The sequence below is a fragment of the Arachis hypogaea genome, chromosome 16, assembly GCF_003086295.3.
Source record: "Arachis hypogaea cultivar Tifrunner chromosome 16, arahy.Tifrunner.gnm2.J5K5, whole genome shotgun sequence".
NCBI classification, from domain to species: Eukaryota; Viridiplantae; Streptophyta; class Magnoliopsida; order Fabales; family Fabaceae; genus Arachis; species Arachis hypogaea.
In genome coordinates, this window is record NC_092051.1 from 91,665,172 (window position 1) to 91,675,445 (window position 10,274).

The following is a 10,274-nucleotide window of genomic DNA, read 5'->3' on the forward strand; positions in this document are numbered from 1 at the left end:
AGGTTTAGACTTTCCGGATTCTCAAGAATGCTGCCAATGGATTCTAGCTTATACCACGAAGATTCTGATTAAGGAATCCAAGAGATATTCATTCAATCGAAGGTAGAACGGAGGTGGTTGTCAGGCACACGTTCATAGGTTGAGGATGATGATGAGTGTCATGGATCATCACATCCATCATATTGAAGTGCGAATAAATGTCTTAGATAGAAACAAGCGTGTTTGAATAGAAAACAGAAATAGTTGCATTAATTCATCGAAACACAGCAGAGCTCCTCACCCCCAACAATGGAGTTCAGAGACTCATGCCGTCAAAGAGTACAAAGTTCAGATCTAAAATGTCATTATTTTCAAAATAAATCTCTAAAAGTTGTTTAAATACTAAACTAGTAACCTAGGTTTACAAAAAATGAATAAACTAAGATAATTGGTGCAGAAATCCACTTCTGGGGCCCACTTGGTGTGTGCTGGGCTGAGACTTAAGCTTCTCACGTGCCTAGGCTGTTTCTGGAGTTGAACGCCAGGTTGTAACCTGTTTCTGGCGTTCAACTCCAATTTGTAACCTGTTTCTGGCATTTGACGCCAGACTGCAACATAGAACTGGCATTGAACGCCAGTTTACGTCGTGTATCCTTGAGCAAAGTATGGACTATTATATATTTCTGGAAAGCCCTGGATGTCTACATTCCAATGCAAGTGAGAGCGTGCCATTTTGACTCCTGTAGCTCCAGAAAATTTATTTTGAGTGCAGGGAGGTCAGAATCCAACAGCATCTGTAGTCCTTTTTCAGCCTGAATCATATTTTTGCTCAGCTCCCTCAATTTCAGCCAGAAAATACCTGAAATTACAGAAAAATACTCAAACTCATAGTAAAGTCCAGAAATATGATTTTTATTTAAAAACTAATAAAAATATAATAAAAACTAACTAAATCATACTAAAAACATACTAAAAACAATGCCAAAAAGCGTATAAATTATCCGCTCATCACAACACCAAACTTAAATTGTTGATTGTCCCCAAGCAACTGAAAATCAAATAGGATAAAAAGAAGAGAATATACAATGAATTCCAAAAACATCTGTGAAGATCAGTATTAATTAGATGAGCGGGGCTATTAGCCTTTTGCTTCTGAACAGTTTTGGCATCTCACTTCATCCTTTGAAGTTCAGAATGATTGGCATCTATAGGAACTTAGAATTCAGATAGTGTTATTGACTTTCCTAGTTCAGTATGTTGATTCTTGAACACAGCAACTTTATGAGTCTTGGCCGTGGCCCTAAGCACTTTGTTTTCCAGTATTACCACCGGATACATAAATGCCACAGACACATGACTGGGTGAACCTTTTCAGATTGTGACTCAGCTTTGCTAGAGTCCCCAATTAGAGGTGTCTAGGGTTCTTAAGCACACTCTTCTTTTTGCTTTGGATCTCAACTTTAATCGCTCAGTCTCAAGTTTTCACTTGACACCTTCACGCCACAAGTACATGGTAAGGGACAGCTTAGTTTAGTCGCTGAGGCCAGAATTTTATTCCTTTAGGCCCTCCTATCCACTAATGCTCAAAGCCTTGGATCCTTTTTATTACCCTTGCCTTTTGGTTTTAAGGGCTATAGGCTTTTTCTGCTTGCTTTTTCTTTTTTTTTTTTCTTCTTTCATTTTCTCTATTTTTTTTAGCTTTTGTATTCACTGCTTTTTCTTGCTTCAAGAATCATTTTTATGATTTTTCAGATTATCAAATAACATTTCTCCTTTTTCATCATTCTTCAAGAGCCAACAATTTTAACATTCATGAATCAACAATATCAAAAATATGCACTGTTCAAGCATTCATTCAGAAAGACAGAAGTATTGCCACCACATTAAAATATTTAAACTGTTTTAAAATTTGAAATTCATGCACTTCTTTTTCTTTTTCAATTAAAAACATTTTTCATTTAAGAAAGGTGATGGATTCATATTCATAACTTTAAGGCATAGACACTTAGACACTAATGATCATGTAACAAGACACAAACATAAACATAAAGCACAGTAAATGAAAAACAGAAAAATAAGAACAAGGAGATTAAGGAATGAGTCCACCTTAGTGAGGGTGGCGTCTTCCTCTTCTTGAAGAACCAATGGTGCTCTTGAGCTCCTCTATGTCTCTTCCTTGTCTTTGTTGCTCCTCCCTCATAGCTCCTTGATCTTCTCTAGTTTCGTGGAGGATGATGGAGTGCTCTTGGTGCTCCACCCTTAGTTGTCCCATGTTGGAACTTAATTCTCCAAGGGAAGTGTTGATTTGCTCCCAATAATTTTATGGAGGGAAGTGCATCCCTTGAGGCATTAGTCGTTATGGAAAAACAAAAAAAAAAGCACTGCTTTTTCCACACCAAACTTAAATTGTTTGCTCATCCTCGAGCAAAAGAAAGAAAGTAGTAGAAGAAGAAGAAAATAGATGAGATGGAGAGGTCACTACAAGAAAAACACCCATTCAGGTACACTTAAAAAGTGTAGCCAAAAGTAAAAAATAAAAATGATGCCTTAGGCTACGGCTACGCTTTTTGGGGTGATTCCTTTTCGGCCGTTGCCTATTCTCAAAGGCTACGCTTTTCTGCACCAAGGGCTACGCTTTTGGCATTTGGAAGTAGGGTACGCTTTTCAAGTGATGCTGTCCAGGACCAAAGGCTATGCTTTTCAGCTTCCATTTTTGCCAGAATAGGCTACGCTTTTCAACACTACTGCATCACCTGTAAAGCGTAGCCACATTGTATACTATGGCTACTTTTTATAAGTGTAGCCTTAGGTCCCTCTTTTTTTTTTTGTATACTATAACTACTCTATATAAGTGTAGCCTTAGGTCCCTCATTGTTTTTTTTTTTTAATTTTCTGTATATATATATATATATATATAATATTGTAATAATTTTGTGTACAACATAATATTTAATAATATGATTATATATATAATTATGTATTTTTAATTAAATGAATTAAATATTATAAAATAAAAATAAATACACAATTATACTAAACTAAAAAATATTCTAGCAAAACACAGCAAATACATTCTAAACATTCACAAGCACTGTAATGTTACAATATATTAGTACATAAAACAATGGATCTAACTATCCAATTGAACAATCATTCAACAATAGAGTAAAAAAAATAAAACATGTCTAAACTACTACTTTCTATGTATCAATGAATATAAAGAGGATTACAAATTAAATATAAAATTAAAATAAATGAAAGAAAAGAGAATAAACAAAGACCTTAGTGCTCTGAGGACTAAGTCCCTATGAGTTGTGTGCCTGAAAATCATTTGAACGTACCCCACAAAGGAAGAGATTTTTTTTTGTTGGAGCCACTTATGTTGCCTCCTAGTGCCTTCATAAAGTGCTGAATAAATTCAGGGTGCCCTTCATAAGTGGTGGCAGAAATGAGATTACCATCTTTTGTTGCCATGGTGTCTGGTTCAACCCAATGAGTACCGGAGGCAACCAATGCCGGTTTAACAGGAGGAAAAGTGGTGCACTTGCGATCTTTAGCTACACCTGCAGCCGCTAGAATCAACTATCCAAAGAGCATTCTGGAGGTGATTCCTAATTCCTCGTGTCAAGAATTCATTCCAAACAAAAATGGTCTCATAAAGGACATGGCCTGTCTCATTATCACACATGTTTCTTTGAAGACTACACATAATGTGATATGAGGAGCTGAAAAAGAAATCCTTTGTAAGGTCGACTGTGCACAACAACTTCTTGTATCTAAAATACCAATGAGAAAAATCATATAATTAATCAAAATGTGACATTCCAGAATAACAGAAAATGAGGCAAAAATGCTGCGTTAAAATTCAATGATGGCACAAGGGAAAAATAAAAACACCTAGCACAACACAATCATGTCCTATTTCATCATTGACAAATTCCCAATCAAATAATTTCTCCTCAACAAATCTGTGCCACTGTAAAAGTAGAATAACATAATAATTTCTCCGAGAAATTTGATGAACCCTAAAAGCATAGAAGTAGAATAACATATTATGATATGTACCTAATAATTTGTTAGCATCCGGGAAAGACGTGGTGATATTAATTTGTACTTATCATATTATGTTATTATGATAAGTACTAATAATTTACCTTTTCTCAATAGGCAACTTAAGCCAAATCCCCTTCTTTCCCTACAAATCCTCATAAGTCAGGTGTGGTTTGTGAAGAACATGAACATTCACACATGATGCTAAAGTGAAATTTTCCATGGTAACTACTTTCTAATCAGATATAGCAAACTCGACACCAAAAATCAATGAATATTTTAGTACTTGTTGGTCCATATACCTATTTTAAGACCATGAGATATGTTTACTTATGTTACAAGTTTAAGAAGAATCTCCACCCTAGGATTTGAACTCACACCCTATAAATCTAAGGGTTTTGCTAATCAAACTAAGTTGTTAGTTTAAGTCTTCAATAGTAAAAAATATTAATTAAAAACTAAAATTTTCAATTTTTAACTATATGCAATGAATTAATACCTTCCAAAAAATTTTACCATTAAAAGAAGATAAAAAAGTAAAGTATCAATTAGGAGGTGTACCTGCTAAGTCTTAATCCTAACACCATTAGTAGTATCCTTAATAATTGTTGTATCTAAAATCACTTTCATCACTAGGCCAGTTGAATTGCCTTTTCCAAGGCTCCTAATGCTGAAAAAGTTTAGATTTTTGGGTAATAAATAAAAATTAAAAAAAGGTTAAAATGTCAATTAATTAGCTTGTTAAAGTGACATGAAGTTTTACACTAATAAAACTGTCACATGGAAATAAATTGATAACAATTTAAAATATAAGATTATAAGCAAATAAACTGAAAATCTGATGCAACTGTTAATTGAAATAGAATTGATGTGATAATCATGAGCATGGGCATATGCTCTGCGACATCGAGCCATCAGACTGGTCTCATTGCTGGTTACCTACATATTTTAGAAGCCATGTGTTAGCAATAGCCACACCAGAAGTTCTGAGACAAATAATTTTTAAGGTTAGAACAAATATTACGATTGTACTACTGTCCCTTTTGTTTTTTCCAATAAAGTATCAAGGAACATACTAAAACAATACTAAAATCAAAAGAGAACAAGGAAAAATCCAAAATAAATACAGACAAAGATAAACGGGTGTAACGACCTAACTTCCAATACGTCATGATCGTACCAAAAGTAAGGCGTTACTGACCTGTTTTCCTTATTAACTATTTACTATTAAGCCTTTAGTTCGATATCGCGATTCAATTTTAGTAAAAATACCAGAAATTTTTGTTTTTATTAATTAAAATCTAATAGCAAACATCACCAAGTAATAATAATCACATAATTATTAATAATAGTAATATTATATAAAAGAATTTAAATAAAATTCAGGTACAAATCCTATCCCTCTACATAAAATAAAAACTTTAAGCAGTAAGGGCGAGGGAACTCTATGAAAGAATCTCAAGTCATAAACTTAACTCGTAAATAAATTCTAGAATCGCCCGCAGCTTCAAACTGAATCTTCGTACCTGTGTCACTGAAAGGGTGGAAGATTTTGGGGTGAGAACAAACCATACGTTCTCAGTAGGGAATGGGAATGCCGTAAAAGTAATGATTTACATGCAAATAATTAACTCAAGTTTCCAATGCAGTTTTCTTTACCAAACCTTTTCAAAAAATTTTTAAGACTTACTTGAAACCGTTTAAATCCTTTTCTTTAAATCATATTACTTAAATAAAGTCTCAACCGCATTAGCAATTCTTCAGCTACAAATAGCATTCCACAACCATCACAATAACTAAGTAAATCAGCAACATAAATAATATACTCAAACCTCACTTCACAAATACCATTCCTCAATACTTCACTAAGTTCAAAGCATCAACAAAAATATCTAATCAAACACACAAGCAAGTCACCAAGACAAACAGCACAATCACAAAGAAACAAGACAAGCAACACGATCAAATGCATATGCACAAACAATATGATGCATGTTTGTCCTAAGCAGGCCATGAGCTCACGTGTCGGTTTACACCCTGTAGCCCGACATTACCTAGGAACAAGTCCCAGATATGGTTTCCCTTTGTTTCCTTAGTGCATATGTGTCGGTGGTAAGAATACCACTCCTTCGTGACTACCGGCAGTCGGCGCAAAGCCCGACCCCATAATATACGCACAAGGGGAAACAGTGATCCTCAGTTCGTGGGCATCCCCGAGATCATTTCACAAACAAAACAGAGATCTTCAGTTCGTGGGTTATTCCCCGAGATCAATACACAATAACATAGCGATCTTCAGTTCGTGGGTTATACCCGAGATCAACATACAACAATTCATGGGTTATTCCCGTAATCAATGATTATCAGTCCGTGGGTTTTCCCCCGCATATAAAACAAATAACAATCTATAGGTTTTCCCGAGATCAATGATCATTCAGTTCGTGGGTACTTCCCGATTTTAACCAATTATCAATTCGTGGGCTTTTCCCCGTAGTTAAACAACTAACAGTTCGTGGGGTTTTTTCGCCTTTTATCACTTTTCATTATCCTTTCTAAAACGCAACAATCCACATATCAATTCGTCATTGTCTTTTTCCCTTTGAGTTCTTAATATTTTTCTTTAAACCTTTCTTAACTTTCTCAGGCATTTATCCATAAAAATCTTAACCATCAAGCCAGTCATAATCTCTACTTTAGCAATCTTGACTCAAGCCAACTTTAAAACTATTTTTCAGTTTAGTCCTCAATCAAAAGACTCAAGAAAATCATTTATTTTAATTTCATTAAACCTTTCAAAACATAACCTCTCATTAGAAGTAATCAAATAAAACTTAAATAATCATTTTTCAAATCCAAATCTTCTAAAATAACTTTTCAAATAAAACCTCAAATTTTATAAAATTTCGGCAGCACCTTCCCTAAAACTCGGACTTAGCCACCCTTACGGGTTCCCTCTTTCTCAACAAGTCTCATCAAACCTTTCTCAACAATTGCCACAATAATATATTCTCAAAAATATTTGATAATAGTATAGAAAATCTATTTCTCAAATTCCATATCCAAGTAATCACCAAAACAACATCGGCAGTCTAATTTCAGTTTTATTTTAAAAATATCAAACGAATTCGGAATTATGCAAACCTTATATCTACGCGTCCGTCTCGGATTAAGTTTCCTATTAAACTAAAAATCACAGTTTTTCGCTGGCTCTAGCTTCGGGAATATAAGCAAAACCGTGACTGCTCTATAGTGCCTTAAAACCAGAAGACAGCAGCAGCGTACAACATTCGAAATTTCATATAAAATCAAAATTAAATCCAACAACCTTCAAAATTAATGTGGTTAAACATAACTTATCCAAATTTCTTTCTCAATTGATTCCAGGGTCATACCATTTTTAATGAAGGAGTTACGTAGCTTGGAAGTTAGGTAATTTTCTGCTGAAGTCTGTTTTACAAATCATTGAACATAACCTCTTCCAAGTCCCCTAACTCACTTATTAAAACATGGAATACCCTAAAATTTAAATCATATATACCAAACATACTCAAATTTCACCTCCAATTAGTTGCATCTCAATATCATTCCAAAATTAAAAATTATAAAGGCTCAAAGTTACTGACTTAGAAAACAAAACCTGATCTTTACTGCATAATACATCTTACTTTAAAAATTCATATCTTTAAAACCAAAATTCTAACAATTCTAAATTTTTATGAAATTAAAGTACTAGGACCAGGGTTTCATTTAAAATTGGTTCCATTTCAAAATTCAAACTGGAGAATTTTAACAGAGGAAACAAGTTGCTGCTGTCTTAAGCGTCCTGCAGAAAACCAGATTTGGCATTCCTAATTCAAAAATTTACCATAAATCATAAACTTAATGAAAAAGCCTCAAATTCACCAGTCCAGCTTCCTATATCCCAAAGCTTAATCCAAATTTGGTCCCACGCAATTCCGATCATCACAGAATTAGTTATAGATTTTCAAAGTCTTCGGCTTCATTTAAAAGTAATGCAGAAAATCAAGTTTTACATTTTAACTTTGAAAAATCTTAACTAGTTCTATAGTTAATTCAAACTTCCCAAAATTGAATTCCAACAACAACTTTAATTACAATTTACTCAGCCTTTACTCTCATATCATTTCGATTATCGTTGTGAATAACTAATTCACTCCCAAAGTCATCTTTTAATCTCAAAAATCAGATTTTCAGCAACTAGTTCAACATTTTAAGATTCAATCTTCCAATTATTCCTTAAGCCCAACTTCAATTAATCGCTAACTAAACCCATTACAATAAACCAACTCAACAGCAATAGTTTCAATTTGACCCATCAAAAACCGAAATCACAATAATCTCTCATCAAACAATTTATAATTCAATCTCACAAAATCAACAAATTCAACCAACGTACCAATAAAAAATCTCAATCATTCCAATCATAATTTCAGCCACACAACTCAACTAATTTAGTATAATCGCATAGAGTCAGAACTTTTCAACAATTCCATCCATATCAGAGAAAATAATATCAATTACAACTTCAAACACTTACAACAAAGCCCAAAGACATTCACAGCCTTAACCTGAATTCAATAATCCAATTGAAGCACTAACACATCATCAAACTTACTCCAAATTTCACAACCTCAACCATCATCACAATAACCCCAAACCAAACACAAATCTAACTCAGTTCATCAATTATCATTACGAAAAGTTTTCACTAGTTAACTCGTCAAATTTCAATTTAACAAGTATTATCAAATGAATCACCATTCATAGCCACATTTAATTCCAGTCACAGCTCAAAATATTCACAACAACTAACAAATTTCAAATGCATTTCAGGTCATTCATGACAATTAAGAAATTCTAAACCATTGTTAACCATTTGCACTTATTCAAATAACTTAGTGGGCATTCTAAATTAAAAACGTTAAATCCCCTACCTCAAAGTCAAAACTCGCGGAAATCACTAAACCCAGCAGCTCCATTGGCAGTTCTAACATCCATTCTGCTCTCTTAGCAGCTACCATGATGATTCTGGGCAGCTCCATTGATGGTGAAAGGTCTCAGCATCAGCCAAACAGCGACGATAACGATTCAGAGTGGAGCCAGAGCAGGGCCAGACCAACAATAACAGTTCCAGTAGCGGCGGTGGTGTCACGTCTCTTCCTCTCCCCTCTGTCCAACGGCGACATTTGTGGCTCCACCAGTAGGGACGGCGGCAATCAAGGTTTCCGATGGTAGTGGCGTCGCAGCTCAAAATAGAAGCCAAACAGAGCGACAGTAAGAATGGTGGCCATGGGTGACAGCGATGCAGGTTCCATCTCCACGACTGTGAAGCGTGACAGCGGTGTCTTCCGTCACTCAACGATGCTCTCTCTCTGTCGGCCTCCCTCCATGCATGAGCTTCTTCCTTGGCGGACCAGAGCAGTAGAAACAAAGGAGCTACATCGTGCTTCTCTCTCGCGAGCTGGCAAGGACGACAGTGACACGGGCTTCGGTGACGGCTCCATCTTCAACAGCGGCGGCGACTGGCGCGACGATGGCTCCGATGACGAGTTCGAAGACAACGGCAAGAGGGTGTGCTTGGCGGATTAGAGACTTGAAATCGACGGCGCACAATGAGAGGAAGCTCAACGGGTCGGCGGCGGTGGCATCCCTCCTCGCCGGCGACTCCCTTCTTCCTCTCCTCTTCTTCTTCTTCCTCGCGGTGCTCAGCCTTTCTCTTCTCTCTCTGTGTTTTTTTTTTCGTAGGTTCCGTGTGTGTGTTGTGTCACGTTGAAGGTGATGAAAGGGGGGTGTGGGCTGCGTTCAAAGGCTGGGGAAAGGGGAAAAATTAGGGTTAGATTTCTCAATTTGGAAATTAGGATTTCTGAGTTTGATTTAGGAATTTATGAATTAGGGATTTTATAAAGTAATACGGATAGATATGAATAGATATTTTGATAAAATTGAATAGTAGAGTAATTTTAGAATCAAATATACTCTATTAAAAATATTTAGGAATATTATTTATCAACATATTGTTAAGTTCAATCAATTATTTTTAATTTAAATTATAAAATGCACATGTTAATTATATTTCTATAAAATATAGTTTAAACTCAATATTAATTATTCAAATTAAATAATATAACTTCTCGTTAATTTTCTATCTCTAAAACATTAATTTCAATTTATAAAATAACTAATTATAATAAAAATTGTACACAAATATTAATTGACTTAAACTT

The 10,274-nt window shown here is 34.9% G+C and overlaps 1 long non-coding RNA gene across 2 annotated transcripts; it reads right to left on the reverse strand.

The window, feature by feature from the left end:
* Window positions 1–3,027: 3,027 nt before the first annotated feature.
* LOC140180352 (uncharacterized) lies at window positions 3,028–9,921 on the reverse strand. 2 transcript variants are annotated; one of them, XR_011874365.1, is made up of 5 exons: window positions 8,985–9,921; window positions 5,506–5,563; window positions 4,591–4,968; window positions 4,134–4,174; window positions 3,028–3,755 (listed from the first exon to the last, which is right to left on the reverse strand). It is a non-coding gene; the product is annotated as an uncharacterized lncRNA (long non-coding RNA). The 2 variants fall into 2 exon arrangements; XR_011874364.1 differs by lacking the exon at window positions 4,134–4,174.
* Between the last annotated feature and the right edge of the window lie 353 nt (window positions 9,922–10,274).